The 25,935-nt window shown below is 32.8% G+C and overlaps 1 long non-coding RNA gene across 1 annotated transcript; it reads left to right on the plus strand.

Annotated features, from left to right (window-relative positions):
* Nucleotides 1–6,117: 6,117 nt before the first annotated feature.
* On the plus strand, nucleotides 6,118–19,589 carry LOC129223739 (uncharacterized). The gene is made up of 3 exons (XR_008580642.1): nucleotides 6,118–6,275; nucleotides 16,118–16,400; nucleotides 19,441–19,589. It is a non-coding gene; the product is annotated as an uncharacterized LOC129223739 (long non-coding RNA).
* The last annotated feature ends 6,346 nt before the right edge of the window (nucleotides 19,590–25,935 follow it).

The following is a 25,935-nucleotide window of genomic DNA, read 5'->3' on the forward strand; positions in this document are numbered from 1 at the left end:
TAATTTTGAGAATTTATGTCAAATACCAAATTTTATGTTTTCAAAAGTGTCAGAACGTTAACGAAGAGAAAGTCTGTTTTTTAACTATAGTCACAAGAAAGAAGCGCTTTAGTTTAAAAAGTAGCAAATAAGCAGTAGTTGAAAGCAGAATGAAATGTGTTTTTCAGATCAACATTAATTTTCTCTCAAACGTTTAGTCTTCAATTAGAAATTCTCAAAATTTTCAAATTTATTTGCTTTAAAAAAAAAAATAAAAAAAAAAAACCGTATTTAAGTAATAGTAAAGTTCCAAACGCTTGGCATAATGTAGACGGAAAAGCTGCCAAGTTTGGAAAAGCCGGGAGATAGGAAATGAGCGCGGGCAACATGCTTTTCGCAACATGTTTTTCCTTCCGGCTAGAATGCGGCCTATTTTTCTGTATTCGGCCAGATTATCGAGTGCCGAGTTTTCAAAATTCTGTTGTAATGCAAAAATGAAAGCATTTTTCAAAAGGGGAAAAAAAACCACCTTGCTGTATTGGCAAAATTTCAAATGAATGCATTACCCACATGGTAATGCATTCATTTGATTTGGTATGTTTGTGGCACTTCAACAAAAGCAACGCCTCTGAATCATATACAGCTGAATACCATTCACGCTAAACGTGAGAAGCGTTTAGTCACACCCTTCACTTGGAGCGATTCGGGGCTAAAACTAATCAGTACCTGTTCCCATTGAGTTTGCCTGTGAACTATCTTACATAATTAAAAAATGAGCGTATTTACCTATCTATGTATCTATGTCCGAGTTACTTCTCCCGAACGACAATAAACTGACCATCGAATCAGGTATCGGTGGATTCGTAATTTTTCCGTCTTTATGTTTGACTATTTAACATAATGCTCCGATAATAATAAGCGGAGAGATCAATTAGAAACTATTAATTAGGATACTTAGATTTCGACGTAAATTCCCTATTTTTCGAAGGCTTACCTCCATTCAAATTATTATTCAGTGCTTTATCTCAACTTTCCGTAACAGTGCTTTAATTCGGAACTCCAGCGCTCGAATACGCTACCTTGCGGTGATTTACAAAACTGCAAATGAAGCGTTCCACGTGTGTCTGTTGACGTAAACACAGGCAGTTTGTTCTGAGTATTTATTAACGCAATCGATGTGTCTTAGTTTGCTTTCAGCTACAGAAATTAATTCGTCACTTAGTAGTAGTATTCACGAGCTTCTCAAAATAATGTTAGTTTTCATTATTTCCTTAATTACTGGTAAAAGCGAAAATACTGGATTAACAAACTTGGATAACGTTATACAAGGTAAAAAATTTTATTGTTTTGTATGAATTCGTAAGAATATGGGTTTTTTTTTAATCTTAAATTAATTAAACTTACCATATTTTACAGCAGCATTTAGTTGGAATGGACAGTATGCAAAATATTTTCTTGAATATATTATCGTAGAACAAAATGAATAACCGAGAAAGAATTTACTTTATTCCTTTTATTCTCAGCTGAAAGGTATCGCCAAATTTGTTTAGGGTTATATAGTTTTGGTATTGTGCGAGCAAAGTAGCCTTGGCGAGATTTCGCGTTTTTAGTTAAACCATTTTTAATTTTTATCATGACTGGAATAAAATGGTAGTAAGATTACAGAATTCGATAAGTGAAAAGAAATAATGGTCAATCAACTGAAAAGAAAACTACCACCATATATCCGTGAGAATTTTGTTGATGATTTGCATAACATGACACAATTAAATCGTAACTCAGAAATTAGAAAAATCGAAACAGAAAATTTTTAAATTAACCGATTCGGGAATTCAAGAGAAATAACTCAGCTACAAATGGAAAACAAGTGCTAGCCAAAGCAAAGCAAAGAAGTATCATCTTCTTTTGGTAATAATTTGTAATGTCATATTAAATTTTCTAGCATTAATTGTTATTCTTGTCAGGCCACAATTATTATTTAGTTTTATCAAGAATTGATAAATATCGAATTCAACATCGTGAAAATGGCTGCTTAGAACTATGAACTACGTACTTTGCATTAATGTTTGACGTTTAGTAATGCTTCTTGAATTCTCATTTCTTTCTACGTGGGCCAGAATATCCACAAGACTTTGAAAATTAATTTAAAAAGAATAAAGCGAAAAAATCATACGTACGAACAAAAATCACAACACTTTTAGCATTTTCTTCGTTACCATGTGCGTTTGTTTTAGTTTTCAATTCCGCCATTAGACAGTGACTTCAGTGCCCCCTATAGTTCGTTGGAGTTGCGAATTAAAATTTGTAAAGAAAGTCATATTGAGAAAAAAGATCTGTTGCCATTTTTTTCTCGATAATGAACAATTAAATTTCTGGGTTGAGGCTTTTCCTGTAATCGGGTGATTTAAAATGTTTACTTTTTGGTTATTTTCCGCAAAAGTTTGCTGATTTTTTTTTTTTTTTTTGTTCAAGCCTGATTGTTGAACACGCGTCACTTGACATAACCTTTATTTTCGAGGTAGACCGTGAAAAACAGGGGCGACGCAGCTAGTTAAGATATTATTTCTGATCATTTCCCAACAATTAAAATCACGCGAAATACGCAGACGACAGTCTATAACGATTTTTCTTTCTTACTAGAATGTCGCCCGTCAAGGTATGACGGGTGAAAATTGCTTCTCTTCTTCTACATTTGAACGAAGCCATTGCCTGTTTGGTGATATTTTGATAATTGAAATTTTAAACCTAACTCTAGTGAATTAACCGTAAACTCCAGTAGATAGCGTTCATAGTTGACGACTTTTTCGTTTCTTCATTCCCCTGAAATGACAGTCTTACCAGTAAAACAGTTAAATTACCGGATTGAGTTCAGTCTTGTCACGATAACGCCTTTCCCTGCATGTTAAACATTACCAAAACATATTATCAAATGATCATGCCGTGGCGCGAGTTTCATTGTTGAAACACGCGCGTTACTTGATCATCGGCTGTTATACATATGAGGATTGTTGTATTAATAAAGCTATTTTTCTTCGCATATATATATATATATATATATATATATATATATATATATATATATCGACCCCCCTTCTAGCGATTGGTGCCAAAATTGAGTCAACGCCTGTTTTTATATCGGTTCACATTTATTCCTAATTTCATCCAGAAAGTAGCATTACTTACGTTAATGAGGTATAGCACTCGCAACGAAAAAGAAAGAACGTTCGATTGCACACCTCCCTTTTCTGCTCTTGACGCCAAAATAGAATCAACTCTTAGACCCTCTAAGGGCTATCTGTCGATAAATTTTTGTTTGATTTTGTTCATTATTTTTTGAGATATAGCGATCACAAGTAACGACAAAAAACGTTTGATACTCAACCCCCGTTTGAGCTTTTGACACCAAAATTGAATCAGCACCTGCTCCTGTTAGGGTCAACATATGGACTAACTTTTGTTTGATTCCGTTAGTTACTTCCCATAGAATATCAGGCACGCATAACTCAAGAAACGTTCCATTGCTCCACCCCCTTTGGAGGAATTCGTGCCAAAAACTAATGAGCACAAGTTCCATAAATAGCACTTTATTAATTAATTGTGATCCTCTGATTTCAAATTTACGACCGAAGGCTTACAATTTGCAACACAAAATGCTGCAAGAAGTGAAAAATTTGCTTGAAAATGATGAAACGGAAATAGGATAAACTAATGTTTCATATTTCTATGATATTTGTTTTTCATTGTTAATTACTAACTTTATTTTGCCTTATTTTTTTTTGTATTTTATTATTTTTACATTACATTTAATAAATATGTTCAAATTGTTATGTAGAAATTGGTTTTACCGAAATTTCAAACCTCCCCATACACTTCCCCCAGTGTTTGGCATGATAATTTTATTCGCAACTCCAACGAACTATAGGGGGCACTGAAGTCACTGTCTAATGGCGGACTTAAAAACTAAAACAAACGCACATGGTAACGAAGAAAATGCTAAAAGTGTTGTGATTTTTGTTCGTACGTATGATTTTTTCGCTTTATTCTTTTTAAATTAATTTTCTTAGTCTTGTGGATATTCTGGCCCACGTAGAAAGAAATGAGAATTCAAGAAGCATTACTAAACGTCAAAGATTAATGCAAACTACGTAGTTCGTAGTTCTAAGCAGCTATTTCCACGATGTTGAATTCGATATTTATCAATTCTTGATAAAACTAAATAATAATTGTGGCCTGAAAAGAATAACAATTAATGCTAGAAAATTCAATATGACATTACAAATTGTTATCGAAAGAAGATGATACTTTTTTGCCTTGCTTGGCTTGCGCTTATTGTATTCCATTTGTAGCTGAGTTATTTCTCTCGAATTCCCGAATCGGTTAATTTAAAAATTTTCTGTTTCGATTTTTCTAATTTCTGAGTTACGATTTAATTGTGTCATGTTATGCAAATCATCAATAAAATTCTCACAGATATATGGTGATAGTTTTCTTTTCAGTTGATTGACCATTATTTCTTCTTACTTATCGAATTCTGTAATCTTACTACCATTTTATTCCACTCATGATAAAAATTAAAAATGGTTAAATAAAAACGCGAAATCTCGCCAAGGCTACTTTGCTCGCACAATACTAAAACTATAACCCTAAACAAATTTGGCGAAACCTTTCAGCTGAGAATAAAAGGAATAAAGTAAATTCTTTCTCGGTTATTCATTTTGTTCTACGATAATATATTCAAGAAAATATTTTGCATACTGTCCATTCCAACTAAATGCTGCTGTAAAATATGGTAAGTTTAATTAATTTAAGATTAAAAAAAACCACCATATTCTTGCAAATTCATACAAAACAATAAAATTTTTTACCTTGTATAACGTTATCCAAGTTTGTTAATCCAGAATTTCCGCTTTCACCAATTATTAAGGAAATAATGAAAACTAACATTATTTTGAGAAGCTCGAGAATACTACTAAGGGACGAATTAATTTCTGTAGCTGAAAGCAAACTAAGACACATCGATTGCGTTAATAAATACTCAGAACAAACTGCCTGTGTTTACGTCAACAGACACACGTGGAACGCAACGTGGCAATGTTTTAGTTTCATTTGCAGTTTTGTAAATCACCGCAAGGTAGCGTATTCGAGCGCTGGAGTTCCGAATAATATGTTTCGGTAATGTTTAACATACAGGGAAAGACTTTATTGTGTCAAGGCTAAACTGGATCCGGTAAGTTAACTTTTTTTACTCGTAAGACAGTCATTTTAGGGGAATGAAGAATCAAAAAAGTGGTTGAAAATTAACGCTATCCACTGGAGTTAGGTTAAAATTTCAAATATCAAAATATCACAAAACAGGTAATTGCTTCGTTCAAATGTAGAAGAGTAAATGCAATTTTCTCCCCTAATACCTCGACGAGCGACTTTTTAGTAAATAAATAAGGTTCAAGTGAAATTATTAAACGCGTGCATCAAAATCCCATCGCTATTTTTTCTTCTCCCCTGCTAGATTCATTCAGGTGGAATCGTCTTAAATTGGCTGATTGCCAAATTACACACAATTTGTGATCAATAATAATGCACTTACAAACGTAAAAACAAAAGTCATTGAACTGATTTTCCCCCCTTTTGAGTTGCCCTGCCCTGAGTTCGCCCCCTTTAAAACGTCAAAACAAAATTGGAAAGTTTCAACTTTTGTAGGATTACAATACGTTCTCAAATATATTTTGGATATAGAAGAAAAAAAAAAAGAACAGAAAAAAAGAACAGATTATATACCTGCAGAAATTCTTCAGAAATGCCGCTAATTAATATTACATAACATTCCAACACAACATTTCAATTTTATCGAAATTTGTTAAACTCAAAAAACTACATATGATTACATCCAGATGTGGGTAGCAGGCAATTATTTATGATGCACTTCTGATTCAAGATAGCTAGAGGCGTGAAACATCAAGAGTAGACCGAACGAAATGTCTATTAAAATTTGTTTACTGCTCCTTTTGACACCTTCTGCTGGCTCTTTTAGAATAACACTAGGAGCAGATTCGATTATTCCTTCAATGGAACAAAGACTTGTGTCAGCGTTATAAATTTTTCGTGACGCTTACTGTGTACCGTTTTATAGCTTGCGTCTTATATGTTGCAGGTTGCAGTGAAAATGCGTATTTTGATAGGGCCGACACGTTTTATGCATGATGACTTTGTATTTATACGATGATAAAGTATTGCCTTTTCTCAGTTACTTCTGATTTTCAGCAAACAGGAAATTTGTATCAGTTTTGAGACGGATAAAGGTAAGTACAATTTCTTATTTTATAAGGTACTGGGTGCATTACCCGTCATACCTCAAAAATAAAAGTTTTGTTGATTGACGTATGTTCGAAAATCAGGTTTAAATAAAAGAAAACAAATTGTGTCGAAATTCACCTTCAACGCTTAGAAAATAGCAATTTCATAACTCAAAATTTTCATGTAGACCTCTTTAGACTTTTTTTTTTAATTTCAAAAACTCAGTCTTTATTCTTTATAGGCGCAAACGTTCCGTTTCGCGGATTTTCTGACTAAAGTCTCATTCTCATTGGGGCGAAAAAGAGTTCTATGTGAATTCCTGAGCTTCAAAGCACCTCTTTGCCAAGCTCGTCAAAAATCCGACGTAAACAGTGTATTTGTACCAGGAATCCCTCCTCCCCCCGTGGGGTGTTTTTGCAACCCTCATCCATACGGAGGCGAGAACTAACCTGTGACTTTTTCAGAGCATATCAAAGTACTTCTGTGCCAAATGTGGCAAAATCCAACGTAAATTGTGGATTTGTGTTAAGAACACACACACACAGAAATAACTTTCTATGTATACCTGCATCTTTTAACCAAAAAAAAAAAAAAAAAAACAGTCAGATTTTGACTAGATTTAATTTATGATTGAAATCTGTCAACGAAGTATTAAACTTTTCAATGCATTAACTATTGTGAAGTAGCGTCCAGATATTTAGGTATAGTAACCAAATTTAGCAATGTCCTAATGATATTTAGGATAGATATATAGATGGCTTTACTCAAAAACAACCCGACTATGCTTTGGTTCTTTTGAATATGTGCGAAAAATTAATTCAAATTAATTTAAGTGTATATCTGCATTCCTAATCTCTACATAGTATAAAATGAAGTCTCCAAAAAGCGTCTGTGTGTTTGAACTTGCAGCACTCGAGAACTACTCGGCCGATTTCGCTGATATTTTCAGTTTGTTCTTTTAAGTCCTGAAAAGATTTGCAGACCAGTTCGAAAAAAATCGACGAATAGTTTTTTTTTATTCCAGTTTAGGCCCAATTTTCACATAAATTCCCAGATATGGGGTTTCAAAAATACTTGCACATAGTAATATTGTACATTGTGCGAAAGGGTGGAATTTTCCGCGTTCTATGCAATTTGTTTCAGCGCTCTAACTTAATTACGGCGGGAGTTTATTGTATTTTTAGCTCGAATTCGTTTAGACTTAGTTGGAATTTAGGCACTTCTTTCTTCATTAAATCAATTAATAAAAAGTGGAGAAATTGTCCAGCAGTTTTCTTTTTAGCACGATTAGAAAGAGCTGCTTTTTGAACTCCAGATCTAACTCGACCTAAGGTCGAAAGCTTAACCCTTTATCTCAATTGGAAAAAAAGTTACAAGCGAATTAAATGAAGTTCAAAAAATTGTTCTCTATTCATATTTTGAACCATTTTATTTTGCGTTTCCACGGTAACACTTTTTGAATCCATTGTTCATTTCCATCTTTCTCATATTCCATTCTTCAACTTATTTTATTTTGTGTTTCCATGGGCAAGCTTTTTAAATCCATCTTTCTCATTTAATTTTAATTCCTTAAAGGTATTTTGATATCTGTCGTCATTGTTTGGAGGGGAAATTTTGCATAATGTTTTTTTTTCTTTCATTTAAGCCTGGTTATTGAATATACATCACTTGACACAATGGTTATTTTCAAGGTAGACCAGGCAAAGCCGGGCAACGCAGCTAGTGTAGCATAAAGCAATAATGTCTTGAAGTGCTAAGAATTTCGCTGGAACAGGGTGAGAAAATTAGTTAGAACCTGTAAATAATTAAGATATTTAACGACCACTTTTTAATTTTTTTTTACATTGGGTATTGTTGTTCCAAAGGTGATATAATGGGTTGGGTAGAATACAGCAATTATTAACCCCCATTAGGTATACAACTTCTCTTACAACGTTAAACCTGGTTCTATTGAAGTGCCATTCACGGAGGCAGAATTACAGGCAAGATACGAACTACTCGGTTATGACACCCAGAGATTGCTTAAACCACTATGCTAAACGTAGAGTAGGAAAATAAAGTATTGACACATGAGATAAGTTTTAACATTGGTATATATGTGGGCGTATAAAATAGTAAAATTAAATTTAAAAAATAAATTGCTTCAATCATCAATTTTTGTAAAAATAAAATTGGAAGCTTGTTTCAAAAAATCAAAACGTATTAAACAATACTAATAACATTTTGTTGAATGATAAAGTAGTAATTTTTAAAACGCATTGTAAAATGCATGTTGCAGTTATGGGTATAGAGAATGAGTACAATCGCTGAAAAAAAATTAAAAAATGTTCGACTAGGAGTATTCAAAAGTTTAAGGGGGGGGGGGCGAGGCAAACTGAGACAGACATGTCTTACAGCACAGAACCACATACTTTTCTTTTAAACAATAAAAATAATAGTTTAAAAATTAAAAAAAAAAAAAACACGCTTTCGTAGCAAAATGAACTAAAAAGTGAAAAATAATCTTTGGATGATAGTAGTTGACCAATCACTTAATTTTAATGTAATACAAAAAAGCGTGGGGTGCTGTCTATTTACATTTTTGCTTGGACAACAAATGGAAGAAATTCAAGACAAATGATAAGAAGCCCACCACGCTTCTCTGTATTACATTAAAATTAAGTGATTGGTCAACTACTATCATCCAAAGATTATTTTTCACTTTTTAGTTCATTTTGCTACGAAAGCGCACTGTGAAAAATTCAGGAAGATTTTCTGGTAATTGTTAGTGTAAAATGGCGGGCTAACGCATCGCTGATTTTTACGGTAATTTTTACCGGAGAAATAAGCGATCCCAGCGCCAATTGGTTGCTGCGGCCTACCAAGGAAACCGTAAAATTTTACAGTAACATTTGATTTTTACGGTAATAGTTACTGGCAACATGGATGCCAGTAACAATTACCGTAAATTTTCCGGAAAATTTTTAACAGCGCGTGTTTTTTTAGTTTTTTAAACTATTATTTTATTTTTCTGTTTTTTAGTCTTATGTTGGAGAATTATCAGGTGACAAAATTATTTATAAAACGAGTGCGAGGTAATATCTTAAAGTTAACACAAGGGCACCCCAATGGGAAGATACTGTGAGTCATCGATGTATGTTTGCGGAAATCATATTTATACTAGCTGCGTGCCCGGCGTTGCACGGGCTACCTAAAAAATGTAAAAGCAGTCCAGTTGATGCTTTTGTAGTACACTGACACTAGTTTCTAACGCGTTAAGGAATAAATAAATGCGCGTAAAGCAAGGTTTGCAAAACACCAGTAAAACATATTTTTGCCAAAACACCTCATCAACGTTAATAATCGTTATCAATGATACAAGTTATGAGTACATTTTCAGTCAGCACAAAAGGGGAAAATATATGCATTATCAACTATAATCTTTACTCACGTTAAACTGAATTACATCTGATAGACTATATCGGAAATATTTATGCACAATAACAATCCGCTTTTTACATAAAATAGTCTACTACCCGGCGTTGCCCGGGTGTTTATTAATGCAACATACCACTCAGATAAATATTTGGATGGATTCTATCCACACATGGTCGTACAAGAATTACATTAATCCGTTTTCCAGGTACAAACCCTCAAAGAACTCAAATAACTTGTAAATCACTCATTTACTTTACGACGTGCACGGTCTACCTCGGAAATAAAAGTTATGTGAAGTGACGCGTGTTCAACAATCAGGCTTGAACAAAAAAAAAAAAAAAAATATCAGTAAAATTTTGCGGCAAATTGCGGAAAAATAACCAAAAATTAAACATTTTAAATCTTCCGATTACAGGAAAAGCCTTAAAACAAAAGCCAAATTTTATTTCTTCATGTTCGAGAAAAAAATGGCAACAGATCTTTCATCTCAATGATTTTCTTCACGCTGTAAATTTTAATAAAAGCGTTCATCCGGAAAGTTGAGTTGAAGCACTGAATAATAATTTGAATGGAGGAAAGCCTTTGAAAAATATGGATTTTATTTTGAAATCTAAGAGTCATAATTAATAATTTTTAATTGATATCTCCGCTAATTATTATCGGAGGATTATGTTAAATAGCCAAACATGAAGACGGGAAGATGACGAATCCATCGATACCTGGTTCGATGGTCAGTTCACTGTCGTTCGGGAGAAGAAGCTTGGACATAGATAGATAGATAGATACTCAGATTTTACATGTATAAGATTACTTTGAAAATTTGAGATGCATTTGAATTCGCAACTCCAACGAACTGTAGGGGGCACTGAAGTCACTGTCTAATGGCGGAATTGAAAACTAAAACAAACGCACATGGTAACGAAGAAAATGCTAAAAGTGTTGTGATTATTGTTCGTACATATGATTTTTTCGCTTTATTCTTTTAAAATTAATTTTCAAAGTCTTGTGGATATTCTGGCCCATGTAGAAAGAAATGAGAATTCAAGAAGCATTACTAAACGTCAAAGATTAATGCAAACTACGTAGTTCGTAGTTCTAAGCAGCTATTTCCATGATGTTGAATTCGATATTTATCAATTCTTGATAAAACTAAATAATAATTGTGGCCTGACAAGAACAACAATTAATGCTAGAAAATTCAATATGACATTACAAATTATTATCGAAAGAAGATGATACTTCTTTGCCTTGCTTGGCTAGCGCTTATTTTTTTTCCATTTGTAGCTGAGTTATTTCTCTCGAATTCCCGAATCGGTTCATTTAAAAATTTTCTGTTTCGATTTTTCTAATTTCTGAGTTACGATTTAATTGTGTCATGTTATGCAAATCATCAACAAAATTCTCACGGATATATGGTGGTAGTTTTCTTTTCAGTTGATTGACCATTATTTCTTTTCACTTATCGAATTCTGTAATCTTACTACCATTTTATTCCACTCATGATAAAAATTAAAAATGGTTTAACTAAAAACGCGAAATCTCGCCAAGGCTACTTTGCTCGCACAATACCAAAATTATAACCCTAAACAAATTTGGCGAAACCTTTCAGCTGAGAATAAAAGGAATAATGTAAATTCTTTCTAGGTTAAACATTTTTCATTTTGTTCTACGATAATAAATCCAAGAAAATATTTTGCATACTGTCCATTCCAACTAAATGCTGCTGTAAAATATGATTAGTTAAATTAATTTAAGATTAAAAAAAACTCATATTCTTACAAATTCATACAATAAAAATTTTTACCTGGTATAACGTTATCCAATTTTGTTAATCCAGAGTTTTCTTGTTTACGCGTCCACCATTTAATACTTTTTTGAAAGAACTAAGGAAAACTAACATTATTTTGAGAAGCTCGAGAATACTCTTAGGGGACGAATTAATTTCTGTAGCTGAAAGCAAACTAAGACACATCGATTGCGTTAATAAATACTCAGAACAAACTGCCTGTGTTTACGTCAACACACACACATGGAACTAAAACGGGGCAATGTTTTAGTTCCATCGGCAGTTTTGTAAATCACCGCAAGGTAGCGTATTCAAGCGCTGGAGTTCCGAATAGAAGTTTTGTTCAACAATGGTCTGATCAGCAATGAATTTCCAATTGAAGGCTCACCTAAATCTTGGCATGAAATTATTTAAAAACAATTATATTTCATGTTCTAATTACCTTGGAACATTCGGAACTCCAGCGCTCGAATACGCTACCTTGCGGTGATTTATAAAACTGCGAATGCAACTAAAACTTTGCCACGTTGCGTTCCATGTGTGTCTGTTGACGTAAACACAGGCAGTTTGTTCTGAGTATTTATTAACGCAATCGATGTGTCTTAGTTTGCTTTCAGCTACAGAAATTAATTCGTCCCTTAGTAGTATCCTCGAGCTCCTCAAAATAATGTTAGTTTTCATTATTTCCTTAATAATAGGTGAAAGCGAAAATTCTGGATTAACAAACTTGGATAACGTTCTACAAGGTAAAAAATTTTATTGTTTTGTATGAATTTGTAAGAATATGGGAGTTTTTTAATCTTAAATTAATTAAACTTACCATATTTTACAGCAGCATTTAGTTGGAATGGACAGTATGCAAAATATTTTCTTGAATATATTATCGTAGAACAAAATGAATAACCGAGAAAGAATTTACTTTATTCCTTTTATTCTCAGCTGAAAGGTATCGCCAAATTTGTTTAGGGTTATAATTTTGGCATTGTGCGAGCAAAGTAGCCTTGGCGAGATTTCGCGTTTTTAGTTAAACCATTTTCAATTTTTATCATGAGTGGAATAAAATGGTAGTAAGATTACAGAATTCGATAAGTAAAAAGAAATAATTGTCAATCAACTGAAAAGAAAACTACCACCATATATCCGTGAGAATTTTGTTGATGATTTGCATAACATGACACAATTAAATCGTAACTCAGAAATTAGAAAAATCGAAACAGAAAATTTTTAAATTAACCGATTCGGGAATTCAAGAGAAATAACTCAGCTACAAATGGAAAAAAAAGCGCTAGCCAAAGCAAAGCAAAGAAGTATCATCTTCTTTTAGTAATAATTTGTAATGTCATATTAAATTTTCTAGCATTAATTGTTATTCTTGTCAGACCACAATTATTATTTCGTTTTATCAAGAATTGATAAATATCGAATTCAACATCGTGAAAATGGCTGCTTAGAACTACGAACTACGTACTTTGCATTAATGTTTGACGTTTAGTAATGCTTCTTGAATTCTCATTTCTTTCTACGTGGGTCAGAATATCAACAAGACTTTGAAAATTAATTTAAAAAGAATAAAGCGAAACAATCATACGTACGAACAAAAATCACAACACTTTTAGCATTTTCTTCGTTACCATGTGCATTTGTTTTAGTTTTCAATTCCGCCATTAGACAGTGACTTCAGTGCCCCCTATAGTTCGTTGGAGTTGCGAATTGGAACAAATTTTGTCTGATGCAGAAAAATTAAAGGTTTTTGTAGATATTTTTAAATAATTTTTGCGAGCATTTTTCAATGTATTTTTAAAATTTTTCCTTTTTCACATTGTTGGATTTATGCCAAAATATTGATTAAATTTGGAGGAAACTAACAATTAAAAGAGTTAATTAATTAATTTGATTATAGAATATTGCATTGTCATCGGGTCTGAGAACGCGTGCCAAATTTCAAAAGAATTCGATCGCAGGAAGTGGGCGAAATTTGAGCTGCAAGATTCCGTTACAAGATACATACATACATACATACATACATACATACATACATACATACATACAGGTGAAGATAATAAAAGCGTGTTAATAAAAAAAACAACATTTGCGTATTATATCTTAATATATAAAAATCAATGTCCTGAGATAACATATATATATACATATATACATATATATATATATCAACGCACAGCCGAAACCGCTGATACCTCAGACTTGAAATTTGGCAGGCATGTCCGCATGATTACGAAAGTAACCACTAAGAAAGGATTTTTCGAAATCTCAATTAGTTCGGGAGAAATTAATTAAAACCCCTTAATTTCTGCGAAATTAAAACCTGTCATTGAAATTTAAATCCCTTATTTTCGAAGGCTTTCCTCCATTCAAATCATTATTCAGTACTTCATCTCAACTTTTGGTCGATAGCGAATTTTAAATTTGATATTGGTTTTGTTTCTCACGTGGTTCGAGGCTTTTCTCAAGTCAAATAATAATGTTTCTGGCTTTTAATTTCATTTTTTCAAAACTAGAAACGAAATTTTTAAGAACATCATCACAGGCGGACTATCCTTTTGAATTTAGAAGAGTGCAGTTTCCTGTAAAAGTTTGCTTTGCAATAACCGTTAATAAGTCACAAGAGGACAGACATTAAAAATAGCAGGGATCGATTTAAGAGAAGACTTTTTTTCACACGGCCAATTTTATGTAGCTTGCTCCAAAGTCAGTTAATCAAGCAGCTTAATAATTTTAGCACCAGAAAAAAAAAAAAAAAAACTAAAAATGTTCTGTACAAAGAAGTTTTTGCTTAAACATAGGTATAACAATAAAATGTGGATGGCCTGTGTTTGCAGACATAATCAATACTTTATAAGGATCGTTAATGACAGTTAAAGATCGGTTAAGGACAAGGGCATATATATAAGGAGTCCAGGGTCCCCGGGATCCTCCCAAAATTAGAAAAAGATATAGGTAATAAGTAATTATTATAGGGGATTTTCGAAACCAGGTGCACCAAGCATTGTTAACCCCTGCTAATTCCATTACCCGAGCAATGCCGGGTACGGGAATGCTAGTTGCTTATAAACTAATTCAGCACAGTTTTTTGTTCTAGGCATACCTTAAATATTTTTTGCTGGTTATTTGGAAATAATGGCCGATTATTAAAAAAATCGGCAATGGAGCCGATTATTATCAATTAATTGGTACACCCCCAGTCTGAAGCAAACTTAGTACCGCACAACTACCGTCTACTGGCATTACTGATATAGGAACAGCTTTGACAATTCAAAATTACTTTTTGCTAATTCAATTCATCTGACATATGACCACGTTGATGTTGAAAGATAGTGATAACAATATCATCCTCATATAAATAATAGCCGATGAGGAAGTAACCCGCGTGTTTCAACAATGAAACTCGCGTCACGGTATGATAATTTGATAATATGTTTTGGTAATATTTAACATGCAGGAAAATGCTTTATCGTGACAAGGCTGAATTCGATCCGGCGACTTAACAGTTTTACTGGTAAGACTGTCATTTTAGGAAAACGAAGGAACCGAAACAGTTCGCAACTCCAATAAATTATAGGGGGCGCTGCAGCCACTGTCTAATGGCGGATGAAAAAGGTAAACAAATGCTGTAAAATTTATAACTTGCTTTGAAGATTAGTGAATGACAGTAATTTATCATAGTGTTTGTAGAAAGCTTTCTTTTCTATTGCTCTGAAATTACATTACACTATAAACTATCTGAAGCCTGCAATTTACCCCAAAGAAAACACGTGGAATGGAATGTTTTACCTCTTTCGGTAGTATTGTAAATCACAGCAAGGTAGCGTATTCGAGCTCTGGAGATGCGAATATACGCTATCTACTGGAGTTTAGGGTTAATCCACTGGTGTTAGGGTAAAATTTCAACTATCAAGAGATCATCAAACAGGCAATTGCTTTATTCAAATGTAGAAACAATTTTCATCCGTCATACCTTAATGGGCGACTTTCTAGTCTACATATATCCTATGCGAACGAAAACAACCGTGAAATTGCACGAGTCCACCACCCTTTTCATTTTACTCTTACTGAATATAATGCAGCATCATAACTTAAAATGTATATACACCTGCTATATTAGTTTCATTTAGTTAGTGTCAGTGTTGCTTGATTGGTGTCATTGGACTTGGAAGATGAACGCCGATAGAAGACCCTCCGTGACAATGCTAATGGTGACTGGTGCACAATAAATTTGCCGTGGGTGGGTATAAAGTCCTCCAAGTTCTCAAGGCTTGCTGAATCAGGGGATTTCTCAGTTCTGACATGGTTCAATTTAAAAAAAAAATGTCTTCAGAGAACCCTTCCAAGCAGCTAAAACACGTGCAGTAGTGGTAGATACTGGGGACACTAGTTTAGTGTAATGCTTCATTTACATTATGAAAAATGCGGGTTAGTCGCCAGAACGCTTAACGCATCATTACACAAATATTTTGTATGTTTTATCTTTTTAATTACGTGTTTTCTCCATTCATTTAAATTTCCTTTGATGGTAAAGTGAATTTTGCTCCTTAGCATGAAAACAGATGGGCAACCTTTATAGTTACTAATTTGCTGTGCTTCGTTTTCCCACGTTGAATTTTTCAACATTTCAATTTCAATATTTAGGCTATCATGAAAGTGCTGTTCCTTTCCGTTACCTTCTTTGCCGCTGTCGTTGCTTGCAACGCATACGCAGAGTCGACGTCCTGTTACACAGATGGGACAGGGAAACAAGTTTGCAAAAAGAATGTTGACGAGAATGGAAATTCTGCATCCTCGTTTTCTTCAACTAATGGTCAAACTGGACAAGTCTACGCTGGACCTTACATGCCTCCTTTCATGCCGTCTTTTATGCCTCCTTATATGCCTTCCTACATGCCTTATCCTTACTATGGGAGATAAACAACGAGTAAGTATTCCGCATACATTTTATTTAAAATTCTAATACATAAGTAAAGAAAAAAGACTTTACTCTCCGCTACTTTGATATGTATGCCCTTGATAATAACAAGAAAGTACTACGAATAATTTTCGTTATTAAGTACGAATTCTCAGTACTAATGTAACAAAAAAATACAACTCACACAAAATTATTTAACATTTATTTCAACACACGTGACAGCTATATTAATTTTTAAAAAACTAATCGAAGCCACAAATATTACCCCTCCCCCCTTTTTTTAAAATTCATTTGCACTTACAGCATTAGTAGTCGAGATTCGATCAATTGTGTTTAGGGTCTCTCCTGTCGTGATTCGTGAGCTTTCTTCTTGGAAGCACAGCTAAAATATTTATATTTATTATTTGTTTTCGGACAAAAAAAAGAAATTTTAAAACAGTAACACATTTGTTACGGCTGATTTTACGGACAAACGTCTGACCAATGCAGGTAATACAAATAACTATTTCTTAACACATATCGAAGCTGTGAAACAAGCGAAATCAATTACAGAAACTAACGTGAACGTCAGAAAACGCTATTAAAAATTAGATAACAACTAGAAAATCGCCCTTCAAGATATGACGGGTGAAAATTGCTTCAACATTTGAACGAAGCCATTGCCTGTTTGGTGATATTTTGGTAGTTGAAATTGTAACCCTAACTCCAGTGGATTAACCCTAAACTCCAGTAGATAGCGTTCATAGTTGATCACTTTTTAGTTTCTTCATTCCCCTGAAATGACACAGTCTTACCAGTAAAACAGTTAAGATACCGCATCCAGTTCAACCTCGTCAAAATAAAGCAATTCCCTGCAGGTCAAACATTAAAAAAAAAAAAAAATATTATCGAAGTATCATGGCGTGGAGCGAGTTTCATTGTTGATGACATCAGGAGCGTTACTTGTCATTCGCTATTATGAGGATGACATGAAATGAATTATTTCCGTGAGTGGACTTTTAAAAGATTTTAACTCTTTAAACGTTATATTCAACCTTCTAACTGATTTATAAGCTTTAAAAAAATTACCTTTTGCGAAAAAAAAGTCTTTTAGATGGTATCAAAATACAAAACGCGTGAGGATTTTTTTCTAAAATAGGGAATTCATGCGAACAACGATCGCGAATGCACTAAAAAGTATTAAAAAAATGCTAGGGGAGAGCCTACAAAGGAGAAACACTATCCTATCATTTTTAAAAGTGCATAAAAAAGCCTTCTAACAAGCAAGGAAATAAAGCGTTATACTATGTTCCAATAAAATTAGAAAGTTCGAACAAAGTGGAACTTACGTAAAAAAAAGGGACTTTTTGATTGGTTTGAAAATTAAAAGCTCACTAGGATTTCTTATCTTCAACCTGGAAAATTAATGCAAAAATCCCTTAATTGAATTTAAAAAAAAATAATTTTTGAAAAATTGTTTTTTTTTTTTTTTTTTGGCTACACATCTATGTAGTAGTACAATTCAAATGATAAAAGTTTCGTTCTCATTCTCATAAATTTAATAACTGAAAAAAGGGAGTTTTTGTTGTTGAAGTTTTAATTTAACGATCCCTTAAACAGTGGTGTTCCCATAGGGTATACTCTATATACGCTGTATACTCTCAAACATTTTTTAGACACATAGCGTATACCCTCAAGCTCAAAAAATTTTCATTTATAATTCAGATTTTATCATCGCATTTTGAAACTTTCCTAAAGCAATGCTAGGAAAGTTTAAAAATGCGATGGACTTTTAGGATCAAGGGACACTTACAGTTGCACATAAAGAGCAGTTATCAATCGTTACAGTGGTAGTTAATCAAAGTTAATTTTCAAAATATAAGGAAAGTATAAAACTTTAATTTAGCATTTTTTTTTCTTCTCCCTAGAAAACCCGGATCTCTCTCACCCTTGGGTTATAACCTCAAGAATATCTGGACATATTATGTATATGATTGCATACACATGTTGTGCATAATGGATTACTGGGAGTATACCTTCAGAAAAATTGATGGGAACATCACTGCAACTAAAGCAGTGATTCTGAACCTGTGGTCCACGAAGAGTTTTTAAAATTAATCTATATCATTTTTATAGTTGTGATTAAAGACAACTTTTTGATTAATCTCATTTCGCCTAATATAGTTGTTGTGAAAATACAGTTGATTATCTTTAATGGCTCTCTATTTAAAGACTTTCTGTATTTAAAGACGACTTTTCACGGTCCCGAATGCTCCACTATAGCATTCTATTTAAGGACGCATTCTACTTAAGGGCGATTTTTTGTGGATTTAATTACCCATTAAATAGAGAATCAATTGTATTTCTATTGTATATTATTTAGTATCAACATTTTTTGCCCTAAATAAAAGAGATTACAAATGATCATAGATACACATCTGTTATAAGGGCTATCTTCAGCTGTACATCTTTCATCTTTCTGTACGGGTCTTGGATTGGTGTTCTTTGAATTTTACTAGTCCGGCTGCCCTACTGCTATTACGCGTAGTCAAGAAAAATGCTGTTATGAAATCTGTATATCTCAAAAGCATGACTAACATAGGTAACTACTTTTCAAACTTTTGAAAGTTTTTTTGCAGAGTGAAGACAGAACGTAAAAAGTTTTGTCTGGAGCATACAAAGTTTAGGGGTCGCGCTCCAATGGCACTGGTAAAAAATTAAAACGGAAACGTTTTCTGTTTTAAATACAATAGAAATGATTTGGCTCGACGCGCAATAAGATGATTCCCGCAATGCAGTAATAACCAAAAAATTGCCACTATTGGACGTTAGTCTGGCCCTCTGGTGCAGAAATTATGATGTAGTTCTCAAAAAAAAAAAAAAAAAATGAGAGCATTAAAAGAGCGATCTGAATTGTCTAGTGAAATTTATTTTTTCAGTCTAAAATAGTGCTTGCCATTAAGAGATACTAGTAAAGTAAAGTTTTCTAAACATATATTAAATATTATTTTATCAATTGATGTATCAAAAAATGTATCAAAATAAAAGATTTCATTATTTTTAATTTCAGATTAAAAAGGCCGAAAGGAACGAATTAACTCTGTATTATACAGCAGAAATCATCAGCAACTGATTCCTGTCTACATTTTCAAATATTGTAATGTGAATGAAATAAAAATATGGATTTCACAAATATTTTGTGAACACTCGCAGTTGAAGATTATACTGTAACAACTTACAGTGTTGTCCAACCTTTTCACTTTAAAGGAATGATTTTATCAATATCTATTGTCCAAGTTTGATCACGGATTGCATGTAATTTGGCAATTGGCCAAGTTAAGACGATGCCATCTTAATGAATCTAGCAGGGGAGAAGGAAAAACAGCGATGGGATTTTGATACACGCGTTTCCTAATTTCACTAGGGTCGCATTTATTTATTGTCTTAATAGAGGTGAAAATGAGTGGAAACAAAATGAGTTTCTATGGGAACAATGGAAAGAAAATAAAATGTTCTCATTTCGTGCGGAAATGTAAAAGCATAATGTTAAGCTCTAAAGTATGCCGCAAACAAAGTAAATCGATTAATTTTTGAGTGAGAAAATAGATAAAATATATTTTTGATATACAAATTATTGCAGTGAATAAATTGTCAATAAAAAAATAAAAATAAACTGAGTCAAAATAATTAAGAGGTACCCTGAAAGGTAACTGACGTGTCTATTTCCGCCTGTAAATCGGATATTAGCCTTTCCATACAATCGATGGTCTGACAGTAAGCTCCGCGAGTGCTAATATTTCTTAAAAATATTTTTCAAAGTTAATAAGAGAAAATCACAATGAATGCACAAAATGATCTTTTGCTTAGTTAAAATCAGAACAGTCGAATTCGCTTGAAACGAGCACAAAGGGACCACGACGCTTGCTCGTTACAACCGAGTGCTCGTAAAAAACGAGTTCGTGAGAAATATAATAAAAATTCATCATAGATGCTTTTTTTCTTCTTTTTAATTTCTGTACAGTTCCAAAGAAGTTGGTTCCTTTGCTTTGAACTGTCTGGATGTCTCTTTGGTTTGTGTTTTTAAGAAATACGTATTTACATACAACACATATACATACGTTTTAAATGCTTCTTTTTCTTCACAAATTTAAAAAAGTGCTGTCATCTCTTGCTCTCAGGGTTTATGATTTGCAACTAACTTTGGTTGACTTTGGATGGAATGTTACCAAAAAAAAAAAAAAAAAGAGTAAGCTGAGCTGGAAGTTAATAGAAATTTTACGAGTTACAAAAATATTGCTCGCTTTAAGCGGCTTTTGCTCGTTAAAAGCGAGTTAGGCTCCCATAGACTTACTTTTGTACCAACCTAGTGTTTCTGATTTCTTCGCTAAATCCGGGTTCTTTTTAAATCAAAGCCGTTATAAGAGAGTTCGACTGTATTACGATAGCAAAAATCTGAAAAAATCAGGGTTTTAATTCCTTCCTGCAAGATTGAATCACTTTGTGAGAACACTGCTTGAATGTGAATGCATGAAAAAAAGTTGCATTGATTTAACAAAAACAATTTGGGACTAGGGGGCTCCATCCCCTGCTCGCTTACGCTCACTAACCTCCGAAGATTGCTTCGTAATCTTATTTGGTTCGCAAAGTATTGCGTTGGGAAGAATTAGATTATAATACGCGTTACAATTAGAAAGAAAAAAAGAAAAAAAAGAAAAAAAGAAGGAAACCCCTCTTGTAAAAATGGAATTTAAGTAAAGAGTTTATTATAATTAAAACAATATTAAAATCCAAAATCCTGCTCCAACCCGACGAAAAAAAAAAAGAATTTGATGAAAACACGTTAAGCAAGATTATTGATAAGCTATTAAAAAAAATCTAAAATCCAAACTCTTGATGTATCGTATCACATAAATCTTTTCGAAGTCATAATTTTGAAAATTTTATTGCATAAAGATGAAAGGATAAATTTAAGCAGAAGAGAATTTGTACTCTTTTAAGAAGACAGAAGAAAAAAAGAAAATTTTATGAAAAAAAGAAGAAGAAATCAAGAAGAGAAAGTGAAATATAATTTATAATAAATTGGGTAGTTTCCCATTTTTCATTTTTTTCTGAAAGAGCATGTTCAAAAACATGGGGTAGATTACATTTTTTTCTTAATTTTCACTTATTTTGTCTCTTATAAAATAATCTTAAATTCATTCCACAGTTGTTTTCATTTTCGCTGCTGACGTCACAAGTAAGCAAATCGCTAGGGTTATCAGAATAAAGTTTCAGGTCACTACTAAACTTTGTTAAATGAATATTTTATTTAACTAGCAATTCTCGTTCCACTAATAAATTGCTCGCTGTGAAAAAAAATCATTAAAAGGTGATATCTTGCCAGGAAAGACAACCACGCACACCGATTCAAGATGGCTTTCATCTTTAATGACGCAAGTGACGTCGCACGATGAAACATTTTGGCTGAAAAATAAGACATTAAAAAAAAAAAAAAAAAAAAAAAAAAAAAAAAAAAATCAAAAATTAAATATTGGGAAAAAATTATTTTCTGGGTGCATGTTATTGTTTTTTTTTTTTTTTTTGCTTATTCTACCAATTTCAGTGACTAATAGAAGTACTTTTGGCAGAAGAAAACAACCTTTTTATATATTGTTCTAGTATACTTACTTTCAATGGAATAATTACATGGAAGAATTCTAAAAATTATATTCAACACTCAAATTATATTCAAAGATTATTAATATTCTTAGCCACTTGAAATGCATACTAAGAACGTATCTAAAGTAAAATAATAGTTTTATTAAAATCAACGACTTATTGAGAGCAGGGAACATAAATATAACTCCAATGAACTATAGCGGGCGCAGCTGTCACTGTCTAATGGTGGACGAAAAAGGTAAAACAAACAAATGCCGTAACTTATAACTTGCTTTGACGTTTAGTGAATGACAGTAATTTTTCATCGTGTTTGGGGGAAGTTTTCTTTTCTATTCTTCTGAAATTACATCACACCACAAACACCACAAACTGTCTGAAGCCTGTTATTTACCCCAAAGAAAACACGTGGAATGGAATGTTTTACCTTTTTCTTTAGTATTGTTAATCACCGCAAGGTAGCGTATTCGAGCTCTGGAGTAGCGAATAGGTTTATAAATATCATAGAGGAAGACTATCTCTTTATAGTAAATAAATGTAAGGTTTCAGAGAAATTCTGGAAGGAAGTCTGTGGCGGACGTGCGTCCAGGAGAACCCATAGCACCTACAGCCTTGAAATTTTGTACAAAATTACTTCGAGCTTAGGGGGTGTGCACCTGGGGTTTTATCTTTAAAATTCGAATTTTTTTTTCAGTAATTAATTTTTTGCGCTAAAATTTCGCGTGAATTGCCTATTAATGCCTATTAAAGGGGTGAAAAATTACTTGCACAGATGGAGAGGGCAGAATTTTCCGCGTTCTACGCAGTTTGTTTCATTGCTCTAACCAAGGCTTCACTTGACACGTGTTTCTATCAGGCTCCGTCATTTCAATAAAAGCTGTAATATGAAATCAATTAATCAAATAAAAACCTGGTCAGACTCCAGCGATATCTGATGAATTTTATGGTATCTTTTAACTGTATAAAAATCAGATTAATTTAATTTTAAAGCGAGAATTCAAAATAGAGTTCTAAAATGTTTAAGTTAATTTAAAGGCGAAGTTTTTCCTCCTAAAGAAAAGTGTTAAAAAAGATATTTTAGGCAAAAAGCAAATAAATATAAAACTTTGTTTTCAAAAACTTTAAATTAAAAAAGAAACCATGAATATAAACTGAAGAAGGTGTTTCTCTCTTGCTAATTTTTTTAATGTAAAATTATTTTAATGAAAAAATGTTTGATCAATTAATTTCATCCCAGTTTGTTGCAATTAAACTTTTGCCTGTTTAAAAAATTGATGAAATAAATATAGTAGTAATAACCATAATAAGTAGATAAATACCTGTTAAGAAATGTAAATGGTATTGAAAGTTTAAACATTATGAGGAAATTCAATTTAAAAAAAAGTATCATTGTTGTAAAAATTAGCGGAAGAATTAACGTACGTGAAAACCTTTGGCACGTTTTAAAAATTTTCGCCAAACTAGTCAAACGTTGCTGAAAACAATGCTGCTGAAGCTTAACATTTAGTGTTTACATTTTGAGCAAAACAAGTTATTCGACGAGACTCGTTAAATTGAAAAATAATCCACCAGTTAAATATATTAATTAATTAAAAAACAATAAAAGTTCCATCATAATTCTAAAAAAGCAAACAATGGCGGTAGCAATTTTAGCAATTAAAAAACTTGTCGCCAATTTAGCATGTTCCACGTCCTGATAATTTTTCATAGATTTTAATGTGAATATTAAAAGGCAAGAAATGTAATGTTGCAAAATTATTATTTTAGATTACGTATATATATATATATATATATATATATATATATATATATATATATATATATATATATATATATATATATATATATCTTACTATTATTATATATGCGAATGTTTTTCTATACTGATGGATGTTTGTTACTCTTTCACGCAAAAACTACTGAATGGATTTTAATGAAACTTTACAATATTATAGCTTACGCATCAGAATAACACATACGGTAGTTTTCGTCAAGTTATGGGGGGAAAAACCACCATAGGGGTAATAAAATACGATTTTCATACAAATTCTCTAATATGGGGGTGAAAAAATGCTTGTACATGCTAACATTATATGTCCATCGAAAGCTCTGATTTTTCTTCTGAAGATAGCACCTGTTCGAAATTTCTAAGTAGAATGAAAAACGAGCTATAAGCTTTTTAGTTCCATGTTCGAAGGCTTTCCTCAACTCAATACAGTATTTAGTGTATCATATCAACTCCCCGTCGATAGCTACTGTTTGACCACGGATTGTATGGAATTGGCAAACATCCAGTTAAGGCGACTCCATCTGAATGAGGGGAAAAATAAAAATTTTATGCGCGTGTTCCGCTCATTTGAATGAGACTCTGCTTAATTTAGAGGCTAACATACATCTGCAAAATCTGATATCCCTGAAAACTAATAGATGCTTCCATTTCCGCGTGTAAACAGGATGTTTGCCTTTCCATACAATCCGTGGTTAGACAGTACAATAAATTGTTGTATCGTTGAATATTTTTGCTTTTCGTCTGACTGTTGAAGGCTTTACAATATTATAGCTTACGCATCAGAATAACACATACGGTAGTTTTCGTCAAGTTATGGGGGGAAAAACCACCATAGGGGTAATAAAATACGATTTTCATACAAATTCTCTAATATTGGGGTGAAAAAATGCTTGTACATGCTAACATTATATGTCCATCGAAAGCTCTGATTTTTTTCTGAAGGTAGCACCTGTTCGAAATTTCTAAGTAGAATGAAAAACGAGCTATAAGCTTTTTAGTTCCATGTTCGAAGGCTTTCCTCAACTCAATACAGTATTTAGTGTATCATATCAACTCCCCGTCGATAGCTACTGTTTGACCACGGATTGTATGGAATTGGCAAACATCCAGTTAAGGCGACTCCATCTGAATGAGGGGAAAAATAAAAATTTTATGCGCGTGTTCCGCTCATTTGAATGAGACTTTGCTTAATTTAGAGGCTAACATACATCTGCAAAATCTGATATCCCTGAAAACTAATAGATGCTTCCATTTCCGCGTGTAAACAGGATGTTTGCCTTTCCATACAATCCGTGGTTAGACAGTACAATAAATTGTTGTATCGTTGAATATTTTTGCTTTTCGTCTGACTGTTGAAGGCTTTACAATATTATAGCTTACGCATCAGAATAACACATACGGTAGTTTTCGTCAAGTTATGGGGGGAAAAACCACCATAGAGGTAATAAAATACGATTTTCATACAAATTCTCTAATATGGGGGTGAAAAAATGCTTGTACATGCTATACAAGTTTGTACATGCTCAAGTCAAATCTTAAATAACATTTTCACACAAGATTGGCAAATAATAAATAGATTTGGCTGATTATTTTCCATTTTAATGCATCTTTGCTGCAATTAATGGGTTTATTTATTTATTTGTGTTGATTGGACACTAACTCATTATCAGAGCGACCAACAGGAATCTCGCCAAATATTTTGCGGACAGATTTCAATAGCTAAGGCAGATTTTTTCAACTATCGCTGTTTTTGAATCCAAAGACTACGCAATACTGTTTCTCGGTTTTGACCATGTAACCAAAATATCGCCATTAAAAGAATCTTTAAAAGTTTTGTCAAAATGTAAATAATCCGCCAACTAAATTAAGCATATCTATAAGCAGCACAAAAACTTCCATTAATTTGTCTTTCCGCGCAATTTCAAACAATCACCAAATTTTACTTCGTATTTTGGAAAAATTTTGGATAAAAATGTTTACTGTCCAGCTCCAGCTTAGACTACAATGTTTAATAAAAAAAACAATAACAATAACTGATAAATCTTTTTCAACATGTGAAGTTTAATTTCATACACTGTAAAAACGATTCAGAAACGTTCCTGGAAAATAATGGGCAGCTGA

The sequence above is a fragment of the Uloborus diversus genome, chromosome 1 (assembly GCF_026930045.1).
Source record: "Uloborus diversus isolate 005 chromosome 1, Udiv.v.3.1, whole genome shotgun sequence".
NCBI lineage: Eukaryota > Metazoa > Arthropoda > Arachnida > Araneae > Uloboridae > Uloborus > Uloborus diversus.